Genomic DNA, 26,682 nt, shown 5'->3' with positions numbered 1-26,682 from the left:
ATACGTACCGAAGAACTGTGGATTTTGCTTTTAGTGATTTTAACAGCATGAAATGCTTTGTGTTCAATCAGAAGAAATATAAAATAATAATGATACAAATTTATAAAAAGAATAATGAAATCCTGCACACTGTGAAAATCTTACCTGTGAAAAAGCCCCTGGAGCATCATACAAGTCAAATGCTGCCAAAGTCTATTTCTAGGCTGAATCTTTCTTGGCCTCAGGGAACAGCTGTCAAATGTCTCTTGAGTAACAGTCAGACAAAGCCATAGAGTCAATTGATAACTTCTAATGAATAAAGAAAGATTAATAAATGCTTGTTGACTTGGGGAAAAAAGAACTCTGCTCTGTTATTGTATTCCAATTTCATATTGTGGAAGGAAAATGGAGAAAAGCACACAAACTAATAATTACCCATAATTTTATAGCATCCTAATATAAATTGCAGTCATTCAGATGAGTGAATTTAGATGGCTAACCTAAGGGTTACACCAATTGTGTCTCTGATTCCTTCTAAGGAGAGGAGGTACAGTAACAAATTCTTTAAAGGAAATATATTTCCAATTATGCTTTTTATAAAAAAGTAGTTTATTTATCTTTTAAAAATTTCTTATGTGAAGCTATTTAATTACATTCTATTGAAAGTGTCTATGTATAACAATAACACTGGGATAAGTGTTTCTATAAAATAGTAGAAAACTTCCATAATACGAACTCACATTCTTAACTTTAAGCTCCTGCTTTTATCTCACTGTTCAAAATGCACAGCACTACCTAAACTTCAACCTAGTATGAATGATCATGAAGCACATATTAATTGCATTAAATCCTTTATTTTGAAATTTTTAATTTTTATTAATGTAATATTTAATTTCTTCAAAAAATAAAAATAACATACACCTTGTTTTACTGTGTTTTGCTTTATTGGACATTATAGATACTGTATGTTTTTACAAATTGACGATTTGTGGCAATCCTTTGTCAATAAAATCTATCAGCACCATTTTTCCAACAGCATTTGCTTACTTGGTATTTCTATATCACTTTTGGGTAATTCCCAAAATATTTCAAAGTTTTCCATTATTGTTATATTTGTCATGGTGATCCTTGATGAGTGGTTTGATGTTACTATTGTAGTTGTTTTGAAGCACAATTAACTATGCCCACATGAAGCAGCAAACAGTGGATAAATGCTACGTGTATTCTGACTGCTCCACCAACTGCCCATTCTCCCAAGTTTCTCCTTGTGCTCAAGCTTCTCTATCACTTGACAAACAGTAATATTGAAACTAGAACTATTAATAACCCCACAATATCCATATGTGTTCAAATGAAAGAAGAATCACATGTCTCTCACTTTAAATAAAAAGCTAGACATGATTAAGCTCAGTAAGGGGGGCTTGTCAAGAGCCAACATAGGCCAAAAGCTAGGCTTTCTGGGCCAGTTAGCTAAATTGTAAATGCAAACAAAATGTTCTTGAAGGAAATTAAAGATGCTACTCTAGTGCACACATAACTGAAAAGAAAGCAAAACAGATTTGTTGGTAAAGATGGAGAAAGTTTTAGTGATTCAGCTAGGAGATCCAACCAACCACAATATTCCTTGAATCCAAAACCTAAGCCAGAATGAAGTCCTAGCTCTCTTCAATTCTCTGAAGATTGAGAGAGGTGAGGAAGCTGTAGAAGAAAAGAGTGAAGCTGGCAGACATTGATTTAACATTTATAAGGAAAGAAGCAATTTCTATAACATGAAAGTGCAGGTTAGCAGCAGGTACTGACATAGAAGCTCCACCAAGCGTTTCAGAATATCAAAGATAACTAGTGAAGATGACTCTACTAAACAGCAGATTTCCAGTGTAGGCAAAACCTTATAATAGGAGAAGATGCCATGTAGGACTTTTACAGCTAGAGAAGAGAAGGCAATACCTGGTTGCAAAACTTCAAAGGATAGGCTGACTCTCTTGTTAAGGGCTAATGTAATTCATGACATAAGTTGAAGCCAACTCTTAGTCACCATTTGAAAATCCTATGGTGATTAAGAATTATTCTAAACCTACCCTGTGTCCTAAATGGACCAATAAAGCCGAAATCACAGCACATCTGTTTACAACATGGTTTAATGAATATTTTAAGCCTACTGTTGGAGCCTTCTGCTCAGATAAAAGGTTTCTTTCAAAATATTACTGATTATTGACAATGCACCTTGTCATCCAAGAGCTCTGATGGAGATGTACAAGATTAATATCATTCTCTTGCCTGCTAACAACATTCATTCTCTATCCCATGGATCAAGGAGTCATTTTGACTTTCAAGTTTTATTATTTGATAAACATATATTTAAGGCTATAGCTGCCATTGATAGTGATTTTTTCTGATAAATCTCAGCAAAGTAAATTGAATACATTCTGGAAGGGATTCATCATTCTAGATGTCATTAAGAATATTTGTGATTCAGAATAGAGGTCAAAATAATATTAACAGGATTTTGGAATGACTTGGAGGGGTTCACAAGTTCAGTGGAGGAAGTAACTGCAGATATGCTGAAAATAGGAAATTAGAAGTGGAATGAGGTGTGACTGAATTGCTTCAATATCATGATGCAACTTTAGTGGCTGAGAAGTTGCTTCTTGTGGATGACCAAAGAAAGTGATTTCTTGGGATAGAATCTTCCACTGGTGAAGAGCCTGTAAAATTGAAATAACAACAAAGGAATGAGAATATTGTTGTTCAGTTGCTAACTTTGGAACTACATGGACTGCAGCACACTGGGCTTCCCTGAATCGATTCTTCATGTCAGGTGGCCACAGTATTGAACTTTCACCTATAGCATCAGTCCTTGCAATGAATACTTAGAGTTGATTTCCTTTAAGATTGACTGGTTTGATCTTTTTGTAGCCCAGCGTACTCTAAAGAGTCTTCTCCAGCACCACAACTCAAAAACGTGAGTTCTTCAGCACTCAGCCTTCTTTATGGTCCAACTCTCACATCTATACATGACTACTGGGAAAACCATAGCTTTGACTACATGGACCTTTGTCAACAAAGTAATGTTTTTATTTTTTAATATGCTACTTTACATATTTTAATTTGCATTATATATATATATATTATAATATGTAATATTTGAGGATATTACATAAACCTGGTTGATAAAGCAGTGGCAGAATTTGAGGCGACTGACTCCAGTTTTGAAAGAAGTTCTACTGTTGACAAAGTGTTGTCAAATGTCATTGCATGCTATAGGGAAATTATTTGTGAAAGGAAGAGTTAATTGATGTGGTAAAGGTCATTGTATTTTTTTAAGAAATTGCCACAACAACCCCAAATTTGAGCAACCATCACCATAATCAGTCAACAGCCATCAATATTGAGACAAGACCCTTCAGCAGCAAAAATATTATGAAGGATCAGATGATGTTTAGTACATTTTTTTTAGCAATAATTTCTTTTTAAGTAACATATATACCTTGTGTGTTTTTTCATACATCACTGCACAATTAATAAACTAGAGTGTAGTGTGAACATAACTTGTATCTGCAATGAGAAACCAAAAAAAGAAAATTTGTATGACACTTTTGTAACATTTGCTTTGAGTCTGAAACTGAAACCACAATAACTCTGAGATATGCTTCCATTTTATAATGCATTGGAGACTGTGCATTGGAGAGCATTTCATGCAGTTCTTCTATTTTATTTAGAAATAGGAACATATTTTTAAATATGTATGCATTCTCTTATTTAAAACATTATGCTTTATATGCCTGAAATCATGCTGTGTTTTGGAATAAAGATAAAAAACATATTTCTCCTGCCAAGAAATTGCAAACAATTACAATACAATGGGATGAGAAAGACTATAGATGTACACATAGAAAAGCTCTGTATCTGGGAGTGCACATTTTTCACGACCTCAGTATTAAAGTATGAGTTACTATTTACAAGGTTGTGATCATAGAGAAACATATGCAAAGACCCAGAGGCTTGAGATAACATACCATTCTTGAGAATACAAAGTAGTTAAGCATCACTATAATGAAGCTTGTTCATTGGAATATTGTGGATGATAAAGTTTAAACAGTGATAGGTGGAAAATATTCATTGCATGTCACTGGGAATTAATTTAAAAACTCCTAAAATAGATTAATATAGCATAAGATTCTGGCTCACTTTAAGCATAACTAAAAATTGCAGTCTTTATTTCCCTGATGTTTAAATAGAATATGAAAAAATGAAATGCAGAATGGTCAAAACAAGAGAAAACAGTATCTTCAGTCTTTCAGGTGATTATAAACAGAAATTAAAAAAAAAGAAAGGAAAATGAGATACAGGTGAATAATCCTGAATATACTACAGAATTTTACTGTAGTATATCCAAGCAGAGATGACAATAAAAACAGGAATAATCATGTTATTCAACTCCCTATACTAACACATCCACAAAGAACTCCTTGACTTCCAAACAGAAAGAAATTTCCATTTTAAAATGGAGAAATCTACCAATTCATTTCAGTTCCGTTCAGTTACTCAGTCGTGTCCTACTCTTTGCGACCCCATGAACCACAGCATGCCAGGCCTCCCCGTCCATCACCAACTCCCGGAGTCCATCCAAACTCATATCCATTGAGTCGCTGATGCCATCCAACCATCTCATCCTCTGTCGTCCCCTTGACTTCCTGCCCTCAATCTTTCCCAGCATCAGGGTCTTTTCCAATGAGTCAGCTCTTCACATCAGGTGGCCAAAGTATTGTGATTTTCAAATATTTTTCTATATCAATTTCAAAGCAAAACCTTAAAAATTATATATATCCCACCTCTATGTCAGAATATATGGACCTATAACTAAGGAACAGGAATTTTAATTTGATACTTGTAAGATAAAAAGAAAATTCTTATATGGCTCTAACATAATGCCAGATTTGGCTAACTAAGTGTTACAACCATTGTGTTAATCAGATATATTATTTATGTCACTAAAATGTATTATTTTACACATATGAATCTCTACTGAATCTGTTTCATTCTGTTCTATTAATTTCTATATCCATAGCATTGCTTAATACCAATTTTTATGACTATTTATTGAATAAATTCATTTATTTACACAGTCTATTTAGAATACATATGTATGTGTGTGTTAGTCACTGTTGTGTCCAACTCTTTGCAACACCATGGACTATAGCCCACCAAGCTCCTCTGTCCTTGGGATTCTTTAGGCAGGATTACTGGAGTGGGTTTACATTTCCTTCCTCAGGAGATTTTCCATGGGATCCATGGGATCAAACCCAGGTCTCCCACGCTGCAGGCAGATTCTTTACTATCTGAGCCACCTGGGAAACTCCCAAAGTATTAGTTGCTCAATCGTGTTTGGCTCTTTGTGATCCCACGGACTGTAGCCTGACAGGCTCCTCTGTCCATGGAATTCTTCGGGTAAGAATATAGGTAGCCATTCCCTTTTCTAGAGGATCTTACTGACCCAGGGATCAAACCCAGGTCTCCTGCATTGCGGGCAGATTCTTTACCATCTGAGCCACCCAGGAAACCCGTATGTATGCATATGTGTATTTAAAAGAATGTATTATTAATAGATTTTTTTCTCTAGCATTTTAATCCCTCTCTCAACTATATCAATGACAGCAATAATTTAGTGACTTTCACTGATATGCTCTTTTGATTATTTAGGGAACTCTTTTCATAGGGAAGTACTTCCCTGGTGGCTCAGAGGTTAAAGCATCTGCCTGCAATGCGGGAGACCTGGGTACTATCCCTGGGTCAGGAAGATCCCCTGGAGAAGGAAATGGCAACCCACTCCAGTATTCTTACCTGGAGAATCCCATGGACGGAGGAGCTAGGTGGGCTACAGTCCACGGGTCGCAAAGAGTTGGACGCGACTGAGGGACTTCACTTACACTTTCATAGCCCAGACTTCAGAAAGTCCATTTACTATTACTCAAATATAATAAATCTTTCTCCTAGCAACTAATCACTGCTAGAATATATAATTTACAATAAGGTTCAAAGACAGGTTAATAACAAGCTATTTATCTCTAGATCTACATGAGGCAAACACAACCACATTGTACCATAATGTTAGGTCAAACAATTCTTCAACCTTCAAAGAAAGAAAGTGAAAGTGAAAGTCACTCAGTCACTCTTTGTGACCCCCTGTACTGTGCAGTCCATGGAATTCTTCAGGCCAGAATACTGGAGTGGGTAGCCTTTCCCTTCTCCAGGGGATCTTCCTAACCCAGGGATCGATCGAATCAACCTTCAATAATGTTTATTTATTATGACATGTATATTATAATAAAAACTAGACTTATTCTGCTTTTAGACTATATAAATTAAGGTTTTTTCTTCATTATTCTTATCAGAAATAACCTATGAGGAAATAATCAATTTATAATTAAATGAAATATATTCTAAGTTCAATTAAATGCAATGTATTAAACTTGGAAGTTCCTAAATCCAGTATATCCTGCATTGCTAAATACAGTATATAGTACAATCTAAATATTATATTATAGATTGACTTCTTAATTTAATTAAGCACAACAAAATCATGATATAGTGACGTAATTACCATTTTAAAAAGTGGATGCACTAAGATTTTAAGTAGCTGACGATTCACACTCAGTTTGTAGTTGGATACAAATCTGTTGTTTCCACCATATCAACTTCATCCTGTGAGTAATAAGTAAATGGGACAAATCCTTAAAAGTAACACACGAAAATCAAGAATTGTGTGGATTATGTAAGATTTATCTGCAAATCTGAAACACCTGGGCCTTAAAACAACATTTACAAATAATCAATTCCAATGCTACATTTCCAAATCAGTCCCTATTGAGATAGTCCAGAAAGCCAAATTTATACATTGTATCACAACTTCTTTTGACTTACCCAGCTTAGGGATGTACAGTCTGTAAGAAATTCTGGTTACTCAAATGCAGTAATTAATTTCCACTAAATTTTTATGTTTTTTAAGGACTTCCCAGGTTGCACAGTGGTGAAGAATCTGCCTACCAATGCAGGAAACACAAGAGATGTGAGTTCAATCCCTGTGTCAGGAAGATCCCCTGGAGGAGGAAATGGTAACCCACTCCAGTATTCTTGCCTGGGAAATTTCATGGACAGAGGAGCCTGGCAGGCTACAGTCCCTAAGGTTGCAAAGAGTCAGACATGACTGAGCAAAGCATGCATGAGACACATGAGAGACAATCTAAATATTTACTTATTAAATTAAATATGAAATAAAATATATTATTAAAGTTTTCTAACAATAAAAATGGGAACATTTTGATTCATTGATATATATTTGTGATTTTTATCATTCAACAACGTAGATCAGCACAAATAAAATACTTATTCCAAAGTTAAAGCCTTTATGCAAACATATGTGTCTATTATAGATACATGAATCTGTATCTATATGTATATAATTTGATATTATAAAGTTGATGCTAGATAGCTGTTGATATACAGTGTTTCCCAAGTATATCATTTGGTTCAGTGTCCTTGCAGCAATGTTTGATTAAATGGAAAATTTCCTTCTGTTCTGTCAGTAATTTCTATGCATGACAGGAAATATATATATTTTTTAGTTTCAGGATTTAATATTATAATTGAAGTTACCATACAGTGTTCATATGATACATTTATTGACTAATTAAAAAACAATTTCATAGAGTATGTTTAAGAAATATCTGCTAGCATTTTCTGTTTGAATTGAAGTGTTTCTGTTTTAGTTAAGCCATTTCATGAAGGCATGCTATTTTCTGAGAATTGAGCAAAACACAATGACTATATAGCATCCTCACTGAATAAATTCTTATGGATCAGAACTTTGATTTATATGAACTATTTCAATATGCCTGATACCTGAATCTACACAGAACAGTGTATTAAAACTATATCTAAAAGAGCTGACATTGCCCAATTCTTCATATACTCAAAATTTGCTATTAAAATCAAATTAATAAAATTAAAAGAAATACAAGTCAAATTAATTATCAACATGAATATAATAAAGATAACTTTTTCTATGTGTATTTTTCACATTTATCACAATGTCTAATAAGGACCTTATTTTGTTTTGACGCTTTGAATTTTCTTTAATGCAGTTTACTATGCCCTTCACAAAAATGTAATATGAAAACTCATCAGGTTAGCAGCTGAGAATCTCTACCAAAAAGAATAAGAGACATTTGAGCAGATTTATGTCAACATTTGAAGCAGCAAAGAATATTTGCCTTCATAGACCAGAGCAATGACTTTGAACGGGCCTGCATATGTCATACTTTGCCCTATTAATGAAGATCATGTGGGTGGAACTGTCAGCCATGTGACATTCCTTTTCTTGTTTTAGAAATTCAAATTCCAAACTAGACACATTGATAGTTTGTTTATTAAACTGACACTAGACTTGTGTAAACCCAGATCTCTATGATTATATTTTGTTCATTTACATAGAGTTTCAGTTTAAAAAAAATCATATTGAGACATTTATTGAAACCTTGAATTTCCATCAGTGAAAAATAATTAAGGACTGTTAAATAAGGTTCTGAATTTTTACACCAAAAATAGTTTGTAGCTCAAGAGATCAACCTTCAAAGTATTAGATACACTAATAAATTCATATTGTTGAATGAGTAATTACTGAATGATTAAATAACCTACAAAGCTGCTTCTCCTTGATAAACAAAACCTAATCAACTCTCTATGACTACTTTAAAATTCAACTACCTTCTGAACGCACAAACACTATGCCAGCCTATACAAATCTCTCTCTGCCCTGAATGCTTAATCATTATGTTGTTATCTAAGATTCTTAATTTAAAAATCACAGTATGCTAACATGTAATGATGACTTTATGCTGTTTCACATATAACTTATTAATAGTCCTATGTGTAGACAGAGTTTGTCTTGATAGATATTTGTTGTAGACATAATGGATTGAACAAATGAATGAATGAGTGAATACTGTGTGTATTACTAGCTCAGTCATGTCTGACTCTTTGTGACTCCATGGACTGTAGCTCTCCAGGTTTCTCTGTCCATGGAATTCTCCAAGCAAGAATACTGGAGTGGGTTGCCATTCCCTTCTCAAGGGGATCTTTGAACCCAGATATCAAACCCAGGTCTACAATATTACAGGCAGATTCTTTACCATTTGAACCACCAGGGAAGCCCAATATGATACAAGGAGAGGCTCAAAGTTTGTAATGATGTCATTTTTTTAAATCATAAATTAAAGTATGACTAATTTTATGACTCTAATGAAGATATTTTCATAACTACCTGTGATTACAGATTTTAGAGTCAGGGAAATGAGGTTAGATGTTCACCAAGTACCTATCAGAATATTATTAATATTTATGAAGTATGGCATGCATGGGCTTCCCTGGTAGCTCAGTGGTAAAGAATCTGCCTGCCAATGTAGGATATGCAGGTTCAATCCCTGTTTTAGGAAGATCCCACGGAGAAGGAAATGGTAACCCACTCCAGCATTTTTGCTAGAGAAATCCTGTATACAGAGGAGCCTGCTGGGCTATAGTCCATGGGGTCACAAAAGAGTCAGACATGGCAACAGTGCCATTTGTGATATTGCTTTGTTTTAGCAGAAGAGAAAATTGACAACATTCATCTTCAGTGAGTGTTTGAAAAATGCAAAATTGCAGAACTCTTAGAAGATAATATAGGAGAAAACCTGGTGATCTTGGACTTGGTGGTGCCTCTTTAGATAAAACATCAAAGATACAATCCATGAAAGAAATTAAACTACACTTCTATTCAAATTAAGCATTTCTGTTCCATGAAAAACATTGTCAAGAAAATGAAGAGTCAAGCCACAGACTGAGAAAAAAATATTTGTAAATTCAAACCTGATAAAGGACCATTTTGTAAAATATGCAAAGAACACTCAAAGCTCAGTAATGTGAATATAAACAACTAAATTATAAAATGAACAGAAGACCTTAACAGACACCTCACCAAAGAAAATATATCAGTGGGAAATAATGATATGTAAAGATATTCTACATCGTATATCAGTGTTGATATTGTTTAGTCACTAAGTTGTGTCCCACCCTTTGTGATCCCATGGACTGTAGCCCACCAGGCTCTTCTGTCCGTGGGATTTCCTAGGCAAGAATATTGGAGTGGGTTGCCATTTCCTTCTCCAGGGGATCTTCCTCTCCCAGGAATTGAATGTGCCTCTCCTGCATTGGCAGGTGGATTCTTTACCACTGAGACACCAGGGAATCTCATATGTTTTTGAAAGTTAAGTCGCTCAGTTGTGTCCAACTCTTTGCGACCCCATGGACTGTAGCCCACCAGGCTCCTTTGTCCATGGGATTCTCCAGGCAAGAATACTGGAGTGGGTTGCCATTTCCTTCTCCAGGGGAAATTCCTGACCCAGGGATCAAACCCAGGTCTCCCGCATTGCAGGCAGACGCTTTAACCTCTGAGCCACCAGGGAAGCCCAACCATATGTCATTAGGGCAATGAAAATTTAAAAAGTGAGATATTACTAATAAACACCTGTTAGAATGGCAAAATCCAGAACAATGACAACACTAAATGCTCAGAAGGATTTGGATTAACAATAACTCTCTTTCATTTCTGGTAGGAATTTAAAAAATGATGCAGCGACTTTAGAAGACATTTTGGCAGTCTCTGACAAAAGCAAGCATATTCTTAAAAGAGCAAACTCCTTGATATTTACGCAAATTTATGTCCACACAAAAACCTCTGCATGATGTTTATAGGAACCTTTTTATTCACTATTGCCAAATGTGGAAGCAATCAAAATATCTTTTAGTAAATAAGTGGATTAAATAAATGATGATACATTCAGACAATGAAATACTATTAGGCACTAAAAACAAAACAAAACAAAACAAAAAAACTGTCAAGCCATGAGAAGGCATTAAGAAGCCTTAAACTCACTAAGTGAAGTAGCCAATCTGAGAAGTTCACACACTATCTCCTTCCAACTATATTAAATTTTGGAATAGACAAATTTATGGAGACAAGAAAAGGAACACTGTTTGTCAAGACTTAAGGAGGGGGAGTCGTGAATTAATGATCAGAACATAAAGAATTTTTATGTTCTGCAGAAATATTTGACATAATACTTTAATAGGGGATACACATCACTACAAATTTCAAAACCTACAGGACGTACAATGCCAACAGTGAGTCTTAATGTAGACTAAGGACTTTGGATGACACTGATACGTCAATGTAGGTTTATCATTTAAAAAAATGTACAACTCTGGTATCACATATTGAGAAGGGAAGCAATGCACATGTAGAAGCATGTGACACTAGTAAAATCTCTGTACTTTCTACCCAATACTTCTTTGGACCTAAAAATGTTATAAAATAGTCTATTTAAAAAATAAGAGGGTTGGAAATGAGGAATAAAGTTTTAACCTCTAGTCCCAATTTTTTTTTTAAATCATTTACTGATTATATGTCTCTGTAATGGCTTAAAGCTCAACATTCAGAAAACGAAGATGGCATCCAGTCCCATCACTTCATGGGAAATAGATGGGGAAACAGTGGAAACAGTGTCAGACTTTATTTTGGGGGGCTCCAAAATTATTGCAGATGGTGACTGCAGCCATGAAATTAAAAGACGCTTACTCCTTGGAAGGAAAGTTATGACCAACCTAGACAGTATATTGAAAAGCAGAGACGTTACTTTGCCAACAAAGTTCCGTCTAGTCAAGGCTATGGTTTTTCCAGTGGTCATGTATGGATGTGAGAGTTGGACTATGAAGAAAGCTGAGCGCCAAAGAATTGATGCTTTTGAACTGCGGTTTTGGAGAAGACTGTTGAGAGTCCCTTGGACTGCAAGGAGATCCAACCAGTCCATTCTGAAGGAGATCAGCCCTGGGATTTCTTTGGAAGGAATGATGCTAAAGCTGAAACTCCAATACTTTGGCCACCTCATGCGAAGAGTTGACTCATTGGAAAAGACTCTGATGCTGGGAAGGATTGGGGGCAGGATGAGAACGGGACGACAGAGGATGAGATGGCTGGATGGCATCACTGACTCTATGGATGTGAGTCTGAGTGAACTCCAGGAGTTGGTGATGGACAGGGAGGCCTGGCGTGCTGTGATTCATGGGGTCGCAAAGAGTCAGACATGACTGACTGACTGAACTGAACTGAACTGAATGTTGTAAAAAGATTAGGAAGGTAGAGAAATATGAAGACTGATTATTTATAGCAACTTTGAAGTCATCAAGCAGAGTTGTAAGGGAGACTGTCTATTGGACTGGAGTAATAAGTGAGTGAGAGAAATTGGATGAAAACTGACACCTAGACCCACCCACATATCTTTCCCAGCCTCTTGTAACAGATTTGATGATGTCATTCCTTCTGTATCTCTGAGTTTATTATAGGAAGAGACAGTACAGATTGAAAGGGTGTGCATGAAATTTAAAGAAGATGAAGAATATGACACTAAAATAGATCACACATGGGAAGTTTAACAGAAAAGAGGATATTCCAGAATTAGAACGTTCAACTAGTCACTATCATTCCCCATTAATTTGCATTGCACTTCACTTTCTTTCAGGTAATGGGGAACCTGATCTTCTTCAAGTTCTACTCATGACAAGGAATACTTTTCCACCTTCTTTGTCAACTTTGATGATGGCAATGATTGAAACCCATTTCTGGCTAATGTGAAAAGTGAAGTCACTCAGTCGTGTCCGACTCTTTGCAATATCATGGAATGTAGCCTACCAGGTTCCTCAGTCCATGGAGTTTTCCAGGCAAGAGTGCCAGAGTGGGTTGCCATTTTCTTCTCCAGGGGATCTTACCGACCCAGGGATCAAACCTGTGTCTCCCTCATTTGCAGGCAGACATGTTACCGTCTGAGCCACCAGGGAAGCTAAAGTAGCACATCATAAAGAGCCATTTAAAATCAAAGCTCACTTATTTTTCCCTTCTTCAATCATCTTGTCATAGGTCTGGGTAGAGGGAAAGGCATCAGGAAGCAAGTCTGCTAATTATTTGAGCAACGTGCTCACAAAGCTTACATTAAATATTGTAAAGTAAAAAAAAAAAAAAAAGGATTCTTGTTCAGTCTCATCTCTACCAATGTAACTTTCTACTTGGATGCTGTTTAATATGTATACTCTTTGATCAGCCTAATCCAATATACAGGGCACCCGAACATTATCCATTAGTGAGTCATGATGACTCATTAAAATCCAATAGCATGCCAGGACAGGAATCTTTTCTCAAAAAGTTCTTAAGAGATTATGACTTTCTCCAATATTCTACCAGGTATTGGTAAACATTTTCTGTAAAAGGCCAATAGCAAATATTTTAGACATGGTGTGCCATATGGTCTCAGTTGCAACTACTTTACAATTGTAGTGTGAAAGCAGACATAAACAGTATTTTAACAAGTGAATAAGGCTAAAAACAGGGAATTAACATAGGATATAGTATTATTAGCATGGGATACAGAATTATTAATTAAAGTGCAGATATTATTCAAATCTCACAAAATTTTATGTCTATCATTTGTTTTCATACCTTATTCAATACTCCTCATTATATTTAATTGCTTTGAGCAGCTTCAGCTGCATGCATCAAATTCTGGCAAATTCTCTTTTTATTTTTGTCCTATTATAAATATTTTATATTTCTCATTGTGACTTCTTAGATATACCCCTCATTTAAAAGCAGACATTTAATTTCCAAATACATGTTTTTTGGTTTTTTTTTTAGCATCTTTGCTATTAATTTCTCATTTTCATATTAATTTTTTATTTAAATGCTTTCTTTTCTGCAATCACCTACTGCGTTTTTTCAGTCTTCTAACTTTATTGAGGCTTTCAATGGCTAAGTAAAAAATTTCTTTTGTTAAGGTCACATTGCATTGGAAAACATGTGGATTATTTTCAAATATCTTTTGATGTTGATCTCTAACATAGCTCAACAGTAATAAGAGAACAAATTCTGTATGATTCCTATATTTTTAGACCTGAAAATTTCAGCACCTGGTCTTAGGTCTCTGGATATGTTCCAGTTTATAGTCCATAGGAACTTGAATAAAATGTGTATCCTAATGTTGTGTGAAAATTGTATAAATCTTAGGTCAAATTGTTTCATAATGTTTTTTGTGTTTAATATATTCTTCTTTTTTTTTTGTATATTCATTCTATTAATTGCTGAGAGTTTGTTATTGAAGTTTCAATTAAAAATCTTAATTTACCTACTTAAAATAAACAATTGCAATATATTCTGGAACTATATGTAACTTTGTTCTGTATTTTCCAAGTCTCCTGTGAATGCACTTTCATAAAATTAAAATTTAAAAAAAATATTTAAAATATTAATTAAAAAATAAAATTTAAAAATAAAAACAAAAATGAAATAAAATTAATATTTGAATAAATCTATACAAATATTAACTATATATATAAATATGTGTGTTTACATGTGTGTACATATATATATATATATATATATATATGCATGATGATAATAATAACATCAAAGGCAGCTACATAAATAGATCTAAAGTGTTTAAGGTCCTTAGTGCTGTACAGGAGAGATTCTCCAGGAAAGAACACTGTAGTGGGTTGCCATGCCCTCCTCAAGGAGACCTTCCCTACCCAGGGATTGAACCTGGCCCTCCTGTGGCTCCTGCATTGCATTTTTTACCACTGAGCCACCAGGGGAAGCCCAGAGTACTTTTCAGTATATTTTAATATGCCAAGAATGCATGCTGTATTCTCTATGGTATACCTAACTACGTCAGAATGAAATTCAGTAAGAAAATGATCATTAGTAGAAAAAAAGCAGAGAGAAAACACTAAAAAACAAATAGCAAAATGGTAGATACGGGGAACAACAGACAAGCAATCCCATTAAAATGAGAACAAAATAATATAAATAAATGACACAGCTTGTGTGAATGGATGATAAAAGAGAAGCTGATTATGCACTGATGTTTTTTATTATAAGCTGATTTTTATGTAAGAGATATTAAATTTACAGGTTCAGTTCAGTTCAGTTCAGTCGCTCAGTCGTGTCTGACTCTTTGCGACCCCATGAATCGCAGCACGCCAGGCCTCCCTGTCCATCACCAACTCCTGGAGTTCACTCAGACTCACATCCATAGAGTCAGTGATGCCATCCAGCCATCTCATCCTCTGCCATCCCCTTCTCCTCCTGCCCCCAATCCCTCCCAGCATCAGAGTCTTTTCCAATGAGTCAACTCTTCGTATGAGGTGGCCAAAGTACTGGAGTTTCAGCTTTAACATCATTCCTTCCAAATAGGAAAAGGAGTACATCAAGGCTGTATATTGTCACCCTGCTTATTTAACTTATATGCAGAGTACATCATGAGAAATGCTGGACTGGAAGAAGCACAAGCTGGAATCAAAATTGCCGGGAGAAATATCAATAACCTCAGATATGCAGATGACACCACCCTTATGGCAGAAAGTGAAAAGGAACTCAAAAGTCTCTTGATGAAAGTGAGAGTGGAGAGTGAAAAAGTTGGCTTAAAGCTCAACATTCAGAAAATGAAGAACATGGCATCTGGTCCCATCACTTCATGAGAAATAGATGGGAAAACAGTGGAAACAGTGTCAGACTTTATTTTCGGGGGCTCCAAAATCACTGCAGATGACGACTGCAGCCATGAAATTAAAAGACGCTTGCTCCTTGGAAGGAAAGCTATGACCAACCTGGATAGCATATTCAAAAGCAGAGACATTACTTTGCCAACAAAGGTTCTTCTAGTCAAGGCTATGGTTTTTCCTGTGGTCATGTATGGATGTGAGAGTTGGACTATGAAGAAGGCTGAGCGCCAAAGAATTGATGCTTTTGAACTATGGTGTTGGAGAAGACTCTTGAGAGTCCCTTAGACTGCAAGGAGATGAAGAAACTAATTTATATCAAGAATAGTTGAAATGAAGAAATAAGTATTTGAAATGAAGAAAAAAAATTAGCTATAGGTAGATTACCATCAGACATAGTAGTCTTTAAGGCAAGAAGTGTTATTGCTGAAGAGAAGTATAATATTAAGGAATGGTAACGAGTTCAAGGGCTTCCCGTGTGGCTCAGTGGTGAAGAATCTGCCTGACAATGTAGGAGACGCAGGTTCAATCTCTGGATTCGGAGGGTTTCCTGGAGAAGGAAATGACATACCACTCCGGTATTCTTGCCTGGGAAATGCCATGGACAGAGAAACCTGGAGGGCTACAGTCCATGGGGTTGCAGAGTTGCATATGTCTTAGTGACTAAACAGCAACAATAAGACAGGGCCAAACTGTAAGAAAAATATTAAAATCTTAAATATATATTCATATAAAATAACTTCTAAAAGTAATGAGCTGGTTAACAGAATTGAAAGAACTAGATAGTCTGAAAATCATAGGGAATGTAATATACGCCTCACTTGACTAATAGAATGTGCTATGCTTAGTTGCTCAGTAGTGTCCAACTCTTTGAGATGCCATGGACTGTAGCCCACCAGGTTCCTCTGTCCATGGGGATTCTCCAGGCAAGAATACTGGAGTGGGTTGCCATGCCCTCCTCCAGAGGATCATCCCAACCCAGGGATTGAACCCAGGTCTCCTGCATTGCAAGGAGATTCTTTACCATCTGAGCCACCAGAGAAGCCCAGCTAATAGGATAAATAGAGGGGAAAAAAAAAAAAAAAAAACTAGATATAAACAATTAACAAACTTGGATGGGTTTGCCTAAAGAAAACACTATATTTAACAACTACAGAGTATATTGTCTTTTCAAGTATATACCAATTATTTAAGGAATTAGCATCTTGCTAATCACAAAGCAATTTACAATAGATTGGATTATATATCAAAATTTGAAAGTTAAAAAATTTCAGGAGATAACAACAAACTATTTTTATGATCTTTCAGACAAAATGTTTTTAAGCAGTACCCACTCACAAAAATTATCAAGAAGAAAAATAGCAATGTATTATTGAAATAAGAACTTATATCTCAGTGCTGATCTATAGGTCAAAGTACCTAGTGGAATAATCTGCATCATGTAAATGTCTTTACTGTTTTAATGATAGTCAGTTTTGACTACTTAATCATCAAGTTATGCTTGCACTATTAAATCTTTTTCTTTTTTTTTTTTTATTCTCTGCTGCCAATTTAAAACTAGGAAAGAACTGTTTGCAACAAATCATGTTATTATTGCCTTATCCAGACAAAGCTTTCAACATTCCCTTTAGTTTTTCTAAATGATCTATTGCATATATTAGAAAAAGAGCAAACATCTTGACCATGACAATAAACTACAAAATTTAGCTATAGTATTTGTCCCTAAAGTGAGACTGTCATGCTGATCGATAAAGACAATGATGAATAAGTCCTTTATCTCTTCCTGTATGTCAGTGTGAGCTTGCATGGTACAAGCTTTCAGACCACCCATTAAGAGCAGTTTTATTAATAGTTCCTGCTTACATAAGGGTACTCCATTTATCAACTTCATTGACTGCAACAAAGTGCTTATGCCACTGGCAACGGCTGGCTCAGCCAAGGGGCAAAGAAATAGCAACTGCGGAAGTCACTGAAAGAATGGGGCTTGCTTGAATCAGCCAACTTAGAAATGTTCCCAATTGTTTAAGCTGAACAAAAAAAATGTGGAGTCAAAAATCCTGCAGCATTTTTTCTCATAAACTGGTATCCCTAAAGATGGCAGTAATTATAATTTTATGGGTGGAGAACAAAGATCAAGCATTTTCTTGGTTTTCTGAATTATATTATAATTCAACAGAGTTCTTTGAATATCCTCAGAATTTGGATGCTAGTACTTATTTATATCATCAAGGCAGAGTGTGAAATTTCTTCCATACATTTTAAAAGATTTCCCTAAAAAATTTGATGTCAGCTTAAAAATTATTTGATCATCAAGGTTTGGATTTGATTTATTTATTGGGTTGAGAACTATGTTGCTGTGATGCTTTCTTATACATCACATGATAAATAAAGGCAAGATGCTCATTAGAATAATTGGTAGAAAGGCAATTTAAGCTAGTAATAGTAGAATACTCGTGCTATAGGATATATTTTAAAAATAAGATCACATATTATTAATTTAGGAATATAGATGGACTTCAATATATCAGTTCCATTAAATAGGAAGTAATTTCATTATACTTTAGAGGTTTTGAGAAATTTTGAAATTAATTTTGTTGATTTTTAGTAGATTAATCAAAATTAATCTTCAGTTAGTCCACTGTTCACATTTTTAGCAATTTCTAGTGAAATTGACTAGGTTTATTTTTTTTTTTAACTTTTGATTTTCTATAATGGTATAGCTGATTAACAATGGTATTATAGTTTCAGGTAAACAGCAAAGATAGTCAGCTGTACATATACATGTATCCATTCTCTCTCAAACTCCCCTCACATCAAGGCTGCCACATAACTTTGTGCAGAGTTCTGTGGACCATACAGTAGGTCATGTAGGTTATCCATTTTAAATACAGCAGAATCTACATGTCCATCCCAAACTAGGTTTCAATAAGCATATTACTATTCGGTTTGAGTCTCCACACTTCACATGGAAATAAGAAGAACCTGAACAAAAACAAATACATGTGTTTAGTGATATAAAGACAGAAATTCACACTCCAAATTGTATAAGTGATATTAAAAATACTTACACCAACAGAATTAGGCAAGAGTCCCATGTGAAAAAAATGTAAGTCCCACAATTCAGAGGACAGTTTTACTGGATGAATAAGGAAATCCATGCCCTAAAGTTACAGAAATTAAAAAAAAATTCATGTCTTTGACCACAAAGAAATATCAATAAAATTTTAAAAGTTGAAATAATAGCTATCTGATTTTACTGTAATAAAATATCTAACTAGTAACAAAGTCAGACAAAACATACACAAATGAGCAAAATAACATCTGTTTAGAAATTAAACACTCTGTCAACTCCTGAGTAAAATTTTAGATTTCCTAAGAAAGAACAATCTTGAAAACATTATACGTCACAACTTATGAGATACATGTATTTTCATAGTGAGTCTATGGCCATCAAAACCTCATCACTGGGGCTAGTGACAATTTTTCATACCTTCTTCATTGCCATCACTGTCACCCGCTTCATCTCCACACTGACATCCATCCATGCTACAGACACTATTGATGGTGGTGGCATAGCCATCTGGCATTGCTGCCCTCCCTTCCTTGCCTTTAGGTCATATTATTGATCTTAACAGGACTGCCATTATCTCCTATTGGATGACTTGAACTAGAGCCAAAAGGAAAACAAAATAACTCTAGACAAACAATCATTCCTTTGAGCATGCTGCTGCTGCTGCTGCTAAGTCACTTCAGTCGTGTCCAACTCTGTGCGACCCCAGAGAGGTCAGCCCACTAGGGTCCTCTGTCCCTGGGATTCTCCAGGCAAGAATACTGGAGTGGGTTGCCATTTCCTTCTCCAATGCATGAAAGTGAAAAGTGAAAGTGAAGTTGCTCAGTCGTGCCTGACTCTTAGTGACCCCATGGACTGCAGCCTACCAGGCTCCTCCATCCACGGGATTTTCCAGGCAAGAGTACTGGAGTGGGATGCCATTGCCTTCTCCATCCTTTGAGCATGCACAACTCATTTCTAGCTTTCTGCTCCATGGTGGGGGTGGGGGGGGCGGGAGGGGGTGGTGTGGGAAAGCAGGCTCAAAATAGTGTGAGCTCATTTCTTATGTTGTTTAACCTTCTTTTTCTCCCAACTCTGGGAGAGGCATCTGAAACAAACACCTTAAATTTCTGAGAGTGAAATCTCATATGTCTAGCTTTGCAGTTTGGAGAATGCATTAGATCCCAAGTAAAATTAGAGTAACTCTGCTGCAGGCACTTTTTTCAATTTTCAAGTTCCCATTCCAGTTATCTAAACTGCTTTTGTGAACAACATTTCATTTTCTTTAAGCTAGTGGTTTCCAGCCCTAAATATAATTAGAATCATTTGGGGATGGGGGATTTATAAGAAGTAGATTATTTATTTATTAAATTTTATTTTATTTTTTAACTTTACAATATTGTATTGGTTTTGCCATATATCGAAATGAATCCACCACAGGTATACATGAAGTAGATTATTTAATTGGTATCTTGAAGTAAGTACAGAAGTATATTTGAGCATTGTGATTTATTTTTAACTCTAGATGATTTGAAGAGCCATGAGAGATCTTTTTCACAATCACTCCTATTTATAGTTTCAGAGAATTGGCATGGAGCTTGAAAACACCCAGGTACCTTATGTGCTGAAGATCCGTAAGAGTTTATTCAGAGATCTCTAACCTAGCTCATTTGAAATAAAGTATTACTAAATAGCAAACCTTTTACTATATTACACTTAACAGAGGTGAAAATTTATGCATTCACACATATATTAAACTCAATCTTTTGGTGAATAGAAAATCACAAGTCCTTCACTGTAAATTCCCTAAAGGCAAGAATACATTTGATTTTCTTTGGTATTCTCCATCAATACCTAAATACCTAGCTAGCAAGTTGCCTTGGCTGCATGAATGTCAGAATAAACCAGTTAGTAATGTGAATAACCAATAAATAAATGGCATTTATATATTCAGCCTTAATCTCTCACTTGGGGTTCAGATTCATATACTCAACTGACTAGTTACTATAAAACAGAAATCAAGATTTGTCTTCAGAATATCTGACCCCACCCTATCTCAACTCACCTTCATTTTCAGAAAGACTCTTGGTAGTAAACCACATTTCAAAGTATCCACTTGCTAAGATCACATATGTGTGAATCAGCCTTAATCTCTACTTTTTCACCATTGACAGCAAATCTTTCACCAAATTTTGCTGGTATATATCCAAAATAAATCTGGTATGAATTTATTTTTTTCTATCTCCATTGCAACCACTCTGGTCAATGTTTTCCTTGAATCTCACTGGGCTACTGAAAGTACATCTGAGGCCTCCCAGCTCCCATGATTTCCTTCTCCTAGTCAATGTGCTGCACAACAGCAAAAACAACACTTTAACAAACAAACAAACAAACAACTTTACTGAGGAATGATTTTCATCCCATTCATCCAAAAGGTGTACAGTTCAACTTTTCAAAGCATATTCACACATATGTGCAACCATCACCACAAATTTGGTATTATAATGGAGTTATGGTTCTAAACAGACTGGTTCCAAAATGGGAAAGGAGTACTCAAGGCTCTGTATTGTCACCCTGCTTATGTAACTCATGTGCAGAGTACATCAGGTGAAATGCTGGACTGGATGAAGCACAAGCTGCAATCAAGATTTCCAGGAGAAATATCAATGACCTCAGATATTCAGATAACACCAACCTTATGGCAGAAAGCAAAGAGGAATTCAAGAGTTTCTTGATGAAAGTGAAAGAGCAGAGTGAAAAAGCTGGCTTAAAACTCAACATTCCAAAACTAAGATCATAGCATATGGTCCCATCACTTCATGGCAAATAAATGGGGAAACAATGAGAGATTTTATTTCCTTGGGCTCCAAAATCACTGCAGCTGGTGACTGCAGTCACAAAATTAAAAGATGCTTGCTCCTTGGAAGAAAAGCTATGACCAACATAGATAGCATATTAAAAATCAGAGACATTAATTTTCTAACAAGGTCCATCTAGTCAAAGCTATGCTTTTTCCAGTAGTCATGTGTGATGTGAGAGTTGGGCCATAAAGAAGGTTTACCACTGAAGAACTGATGTTTTTGAACTGTGGTGTTGGGGAAGACTCTTCAGAGTCCCTTAGACTGCAAGGAGATCAAACCAGTCAATTCCTAAAGGAAATTAGTCCTGAATATTCATTGGAAGGACTGATGCTGATGCTGAAGCTCCAATGCTTTGGCTACCTGATGTGAAGAATTGACTCATTGGAAAAGACCCTGATGATGGGAAAGATTGAAGGCAGAAAGAGAAGGGGATGACAGAGGACGAGGTGGTTGGATGGTATCACTGACTCGATGGACATGAGTTTGAGCAAACTCTGGGAATTGGTGATGGACAGTGAAGCCTGGTGTGCTGCAGTCCATGGGATCGCAAAGAGTCAGACACGACTGAGCGACTGAACTGAACCAAACTCTGCATAAAAATTAAATAAGCAGGGTGACAGTATACAGCCTTGACCTACTTCTTTCCCAATTTGGAACCAGTCCATTGTTCCCTGTCTGGTTCCAACTGTTGCCTCTTGACCTGCATACAGTTTTTCCAGGAGGCAGATAAGGTGGTCTTTGATTCCCATTTCTTTAAGAACATTCTGCAGTTTGTTGTGATTCCCACAGTCAAAGACCTTATTCAGTGAAGTCAACGAAACAGAAGTAGATGTTTTTCTGGAGTTCTCTTGTTTTTTCTATGATCCAATGAATGTTGGATCTAAATCCAGCTTGAACATCTGGAAGTTCTCTGTTCATCTACTGCTGAAGCCTGGATTGGAGAATTTTGAGCATTACCTTGCTAGCATGTGAAATGAGTGCAATTGTACAGTAGTTAGAACATTCTTTCGCATTGCCTTTCTTTCGGATTGAAATGGAAATTGACCTTTTCCAGTCCTGTGGCCTCTGTTGAGATTTCCAAATTTGCCGGCATATTGAGTGCAGTGCTTTCACAGCATCATCATTTAGGATTTGAAATAGCTCAATTGGAATTCCATCACCTCCATTAGCTTTGTTCATAGTGATGCTTCCTAAGGCCCACTTGACTTTGCAATCCAAGATGTCTGACTTTAGGTGAGTGAGTACTCCATCATGCTTACCTGGGTCATTAAGACCTTTTTGTATAGTTCTTCTGGGTATTCTTGCCTCCTCGTCTTAATATCTTCTGCTTCTGTTAGGTCTATTCTGTTTCTGTTCTTTATTTTTCCCATCTTTGCATGAAATGTTCCCTTGGTATCTGTAATTTTCTTGAAGAGATCTCTAGTCTTTCACACTTTAACATTTTCCTCTTTGCTTGCATTGTTCACTTAGGAACGTTTTATTACCTCTCCTTGCTATTATTTGGAACTCTGCATTCAAATGGATGTATCTTTCTTTTCTCCTTTGCCTTTTGCTTCCCTTCTTTTCTTAGCTATTTGTTAGGTCTCCAAAGACATAGCCGTTTTACCTTTTCTCCTTTCTTTTTCTTGGTGATGGTTTTGATTACTGCCTCCTGTACAATGTCATGAACTTCCATCCATAGTTCCTTAGGCATTCTTTCTATCAGATCTAATCCCTTGAATCTACTTGTCACTTCCACTGTATAATTGTAAGAGATTTGATTTAGGTCATACCTTAAGTGGGCTTCCCTGGTGGCTCAGAGGTTAAAGTGTCTGCCTGCAATGTGGGAGACCTGGGTTCAATCCCTGGGTCAGGAGGATGCCCTGGAGAAGGAAACGACAACCCACTCCAGTATTCTTGGCTGGAGAATCCCATGGATGGAGGAGCTTGGTGGGCTACAGTCCACCGGGTCGCAAAGAGTCGGACGTGACTGAGGGACTTCACTTTCACTTTCACTGTAATGGCCTAGTGGATTTCCCTACTTTCTTCCATTTAAGTCTGTATAACCTCTAATCTACTTTCTCTGTATGTAGATTTCCCTGATTTGGATATTCATGTGTGTCTTGTAGTATATTTTCTTTAAGACTGGTTTCTTTTACTTAACATAAAGAACATGGATTCATTCATATTTTAGCATGTATAGTACTTCATTGGAAAAGGCAATGGCAACTTGCCTGGAAAATCCCATGGACGGAGGGGCCTGGTGGGCTGCAGTCCATAGGGTCGCTAGGAGTTGGATATGACTGAGCGACTTCACTTTCACTTTTCACTTTCATGCATTGGAGAAGGAAATGGCAACCCACTCCAGTGTTCTTGCCTGGAGAATCCCAGGGACAGGGGAGCCTGGTGGGCTGCCGTCTATGGGGTCACACAGAGTCAGACACGACTGAAGCGACTAAGCAGTACTTCATTCCTTTTTAAGGCTAAATAAAATTCTACCGCATATATGATCCAGGTATTATTTATTCATTTCTCCACTGATATATATGTAGGTTATTTCTTTTTGATTATTATGAATAATGTAGAAATGAACATTCATATACAGGTTTCATATATATGAACATTCATGTAAATGTTTTAATTTCTCTTGGGTATATACCAAGGGCTAGAAGTACTTATCATATTGTATTGTAACTCTTTGTTTAATAATCATTTGAGCAACTGACATCCTTGTTTCCAAAGGACCTGTACCAGTTTACCTTCCTACAAGCAATGTATGAAGGTTCTGATTTTTCCACAGCCTCACAAAATTTGCTCCTTGAATTTTTGTTTCTAGTAATTCCAGCGAGTGTAAAGTAGTATCTCATTATGGTTTTGATTTGCATTCTCCTTATGACTAATGATGTCAAGCATCCTTTCAAGTGTTTGTAGATATTATTTTTTTAACACTTAAATCAGATGATGTCACTCCTTTTCTCTGTCATCACTGTATCTCCAGAACTTAAAATGCTATCTGACACATGATAAGAGATTAATAGTTAATATTTAATTATTAGTTAATATATGGTAAATGAGTGAATGATTAATAAATGCCTCCATAGCAGTATAGAGTGCTTCTTAGAAATGAGTGTTTAGAAGTACAGCTAATGAGACTATCTTGGCTATGTCTTTCAAAGAACAAGTGTAAAAATTAGAGAAATTTACGAAAAGATACTTAGATGTTGAAAGATTGTTCTAAAGACCAAATGAGAATCTAGTAACTTCCTATTCAAAATATGGTCTGTGGACCTCCACTATTAACATCAGCTTTAAATGGTTAAAAGGCTCCTGGGGCTTAAATGATACCTAGAAAATAGGACATGTTTCTACTACCTCTTTCTGAAGCTTTCGTCATCAGCATTAGCTCTTATTAGGTAGTATTACTACCACATATATATTGGTCATCCACAATCAATGTAGCATGGCTGTCATCAGCATCAAGATGCTCACTCATCATTTCTTGCCACCAATCAATTTCAACACAAAGACTGCTTCTAATGTTGTCAAGAACAATATCAGGTTCTATTTCTCTGATTCACACAACAGTAATCTCTGAGATCCCTTCTACCTCACTCATAGAAATCCCTCAAAAAAAAAAAAGAAATAAATAAAGAAATCCCTCAAAGCCCTAGTACTCTCTGTTCCTCCAGCCTCCTTTCATCTACTGCTCTGAGACAAGGGTCAGTTCAGTTCAGTTCAGTCACTCAGTCGTGTCCGACTCTTTGCAACCCCATGAATCACAGCACGCCAGGCCTCCCTGTCCATCACCAACTCCCGGAGTTCACTCAGATGCAAGTCCATCGAATCAGTAATGCCATCTAGCCATCTCATCCTCTGTCGTCCCTTTCTCCTCCTGCCCCCAATCCCTCCCAGCATCAGAGTCTTTTCCAATGAGTCAACACTTCGCATAAGGTGGCCAAAGTACTGGAGTTTCAGCTTTAGCATCATTCCTTCCAAAGAAATCCCAGGGCTGATCTCCTTCAGAATGGACTGGTTGGATCTCCTTGTAGTCCAAGGGATTCTCAACAGTCTTCTCCAACACCACAGTTCAAAGGCATCAATGCTTCGGCACTCAGCCTTCTTCACAGTCCAACTCTCACATCCATACTTGACCACAGGAAAAACCATAGCCTTGACTAGACGGACTGTTGTTGCCAAAGTAATATCTCTGCTTTTGAATATGCTATCTAGGTTGGTCATAACTTTCCTTCCAAGGAGTTAGCGTCTTTTAATTTCATGGCTGCAGTCACCATCTGCAGTGATTTTGGAGCCCAACCAAAAAATAAAGTCTGACACTGTTTCCGCTGTTTCCCCATCTATTTCCCATGAAGTGATGGGACCGGATGCCATGATCTTCATTTTCTGAATGTTGAGCTTTAAGCCAACTTTTTCACTCTCCACTTTCACTTTCACCAAGAGGCTTTTGAGTTCCTCTTCACTTTCTGCCATAAGGGTGGTGTCATCTGCATATCTGAGGTTACTGATATTTCTCCCGGCAATCTTGATTCCAGCTTGTGTTTCTTCCAGTCTAGCATTTCTCATGATGTACTCTGCATAGAAGTTAAATAAGCAGGGTGACAATATACAGCCTTGACGAACTCCTTTTCCTATTTGGAACCAGTGTGTTCTTCCATGTCCAGTTCTAACTTTGCTTCCTGATCTGCATACAGATTTCTCAAGAGGCAGGTCAGGTGGTCTGGTATTCTCATCTCTTTGAGGCAAGGGTATATTTGTTTAATTGGACAGAAATTCCCAAAAAAAGTCCTGAATGGAGAACAATTTTTGAAAACTTTTGTTTCAGGCCCTCTGAGAGGGGTGACACAGTCCAGTGATATTTCCTTAGATTCAGTGAGCCCAAAACTCAGACTATAAGGACTGGCCATGTTTTTGTCTGCTTTACTTTGAAGAACAAGACAAGTTAAATACTAATAGGGATGATGAAAAACATTTTCACTTACTCTAAGAAATTATCTTGCTGCCCTATAAATGCTGATAGTTAGCAACTGCATAGCCCTTAGTGTATCCCAGCTGTGTTCTGGATGTTTTATTATCACACCCATTTTCAGAGGAGAAAATACATTTAGAGAGATTAAACAATTTGTGAAACATTACTCAGCTAAAAAGTGAGAGATCCAC

General features: G+C 36.3%; 1 long non-coding RNA gene across 3 annotated transcripts; it reads right to left on the bottom strand.

The window, feature by feature from the left end:
- Nucleotides 1–904: 904 nt before the first annotated feature.
- On the bottom strand, nucleotides 905–22,038 carry LOC147357326 (uncharacterized). Of its 3 annotated transcripts, XR_015141430.1 has the most exons (4): nucleotides 21,363–21,452; nucleotides 18,687–18,779; nucleotides 6,581–6,681; nucleotides 905–2,684 (listed from the first exon to the last, which is right to left on the bottom strand). It is a non-coding gene; the product is annotated as an uncharacterized LOC147357326 (long non-coding RNA). The 3 variants fall into 3 exon arrangements; XR_015141428.1 differs by lacking the exon at nucleotides 6,581–6,681; XR_015141429.1 differs by lacking the exons at nucleotides 905–2,684; nucleotides 6,581–6,681 and adding an exon at nucleotides 16,735–18,600 and having other exon boundaries at nucleotides 21,363–22,038.
- Nucleotides 22,039–26,682: the final 4,644 nt, after the last annotated feature.

This window comes from Bos grunniens, chromosome 15, assembly GCF_055505025.1.
Source record: "Bos grunniens cultivar Pamir isolate PY7600 chromosome 15, Bosgru_T2T1.0, whole genome shotgun sequence".
Taxonomy (NCBI): Eukaryota; Metazoa; Chordata; class Mammalia; order Artiodactyla; family Bovidae; genus Bos; species Bos grunniens.
The sequence above is the reverse complement of the archived record's forward strand: the minus strand, read 5'-3'. Positions and strand labels throughout refer to the sequence as shown.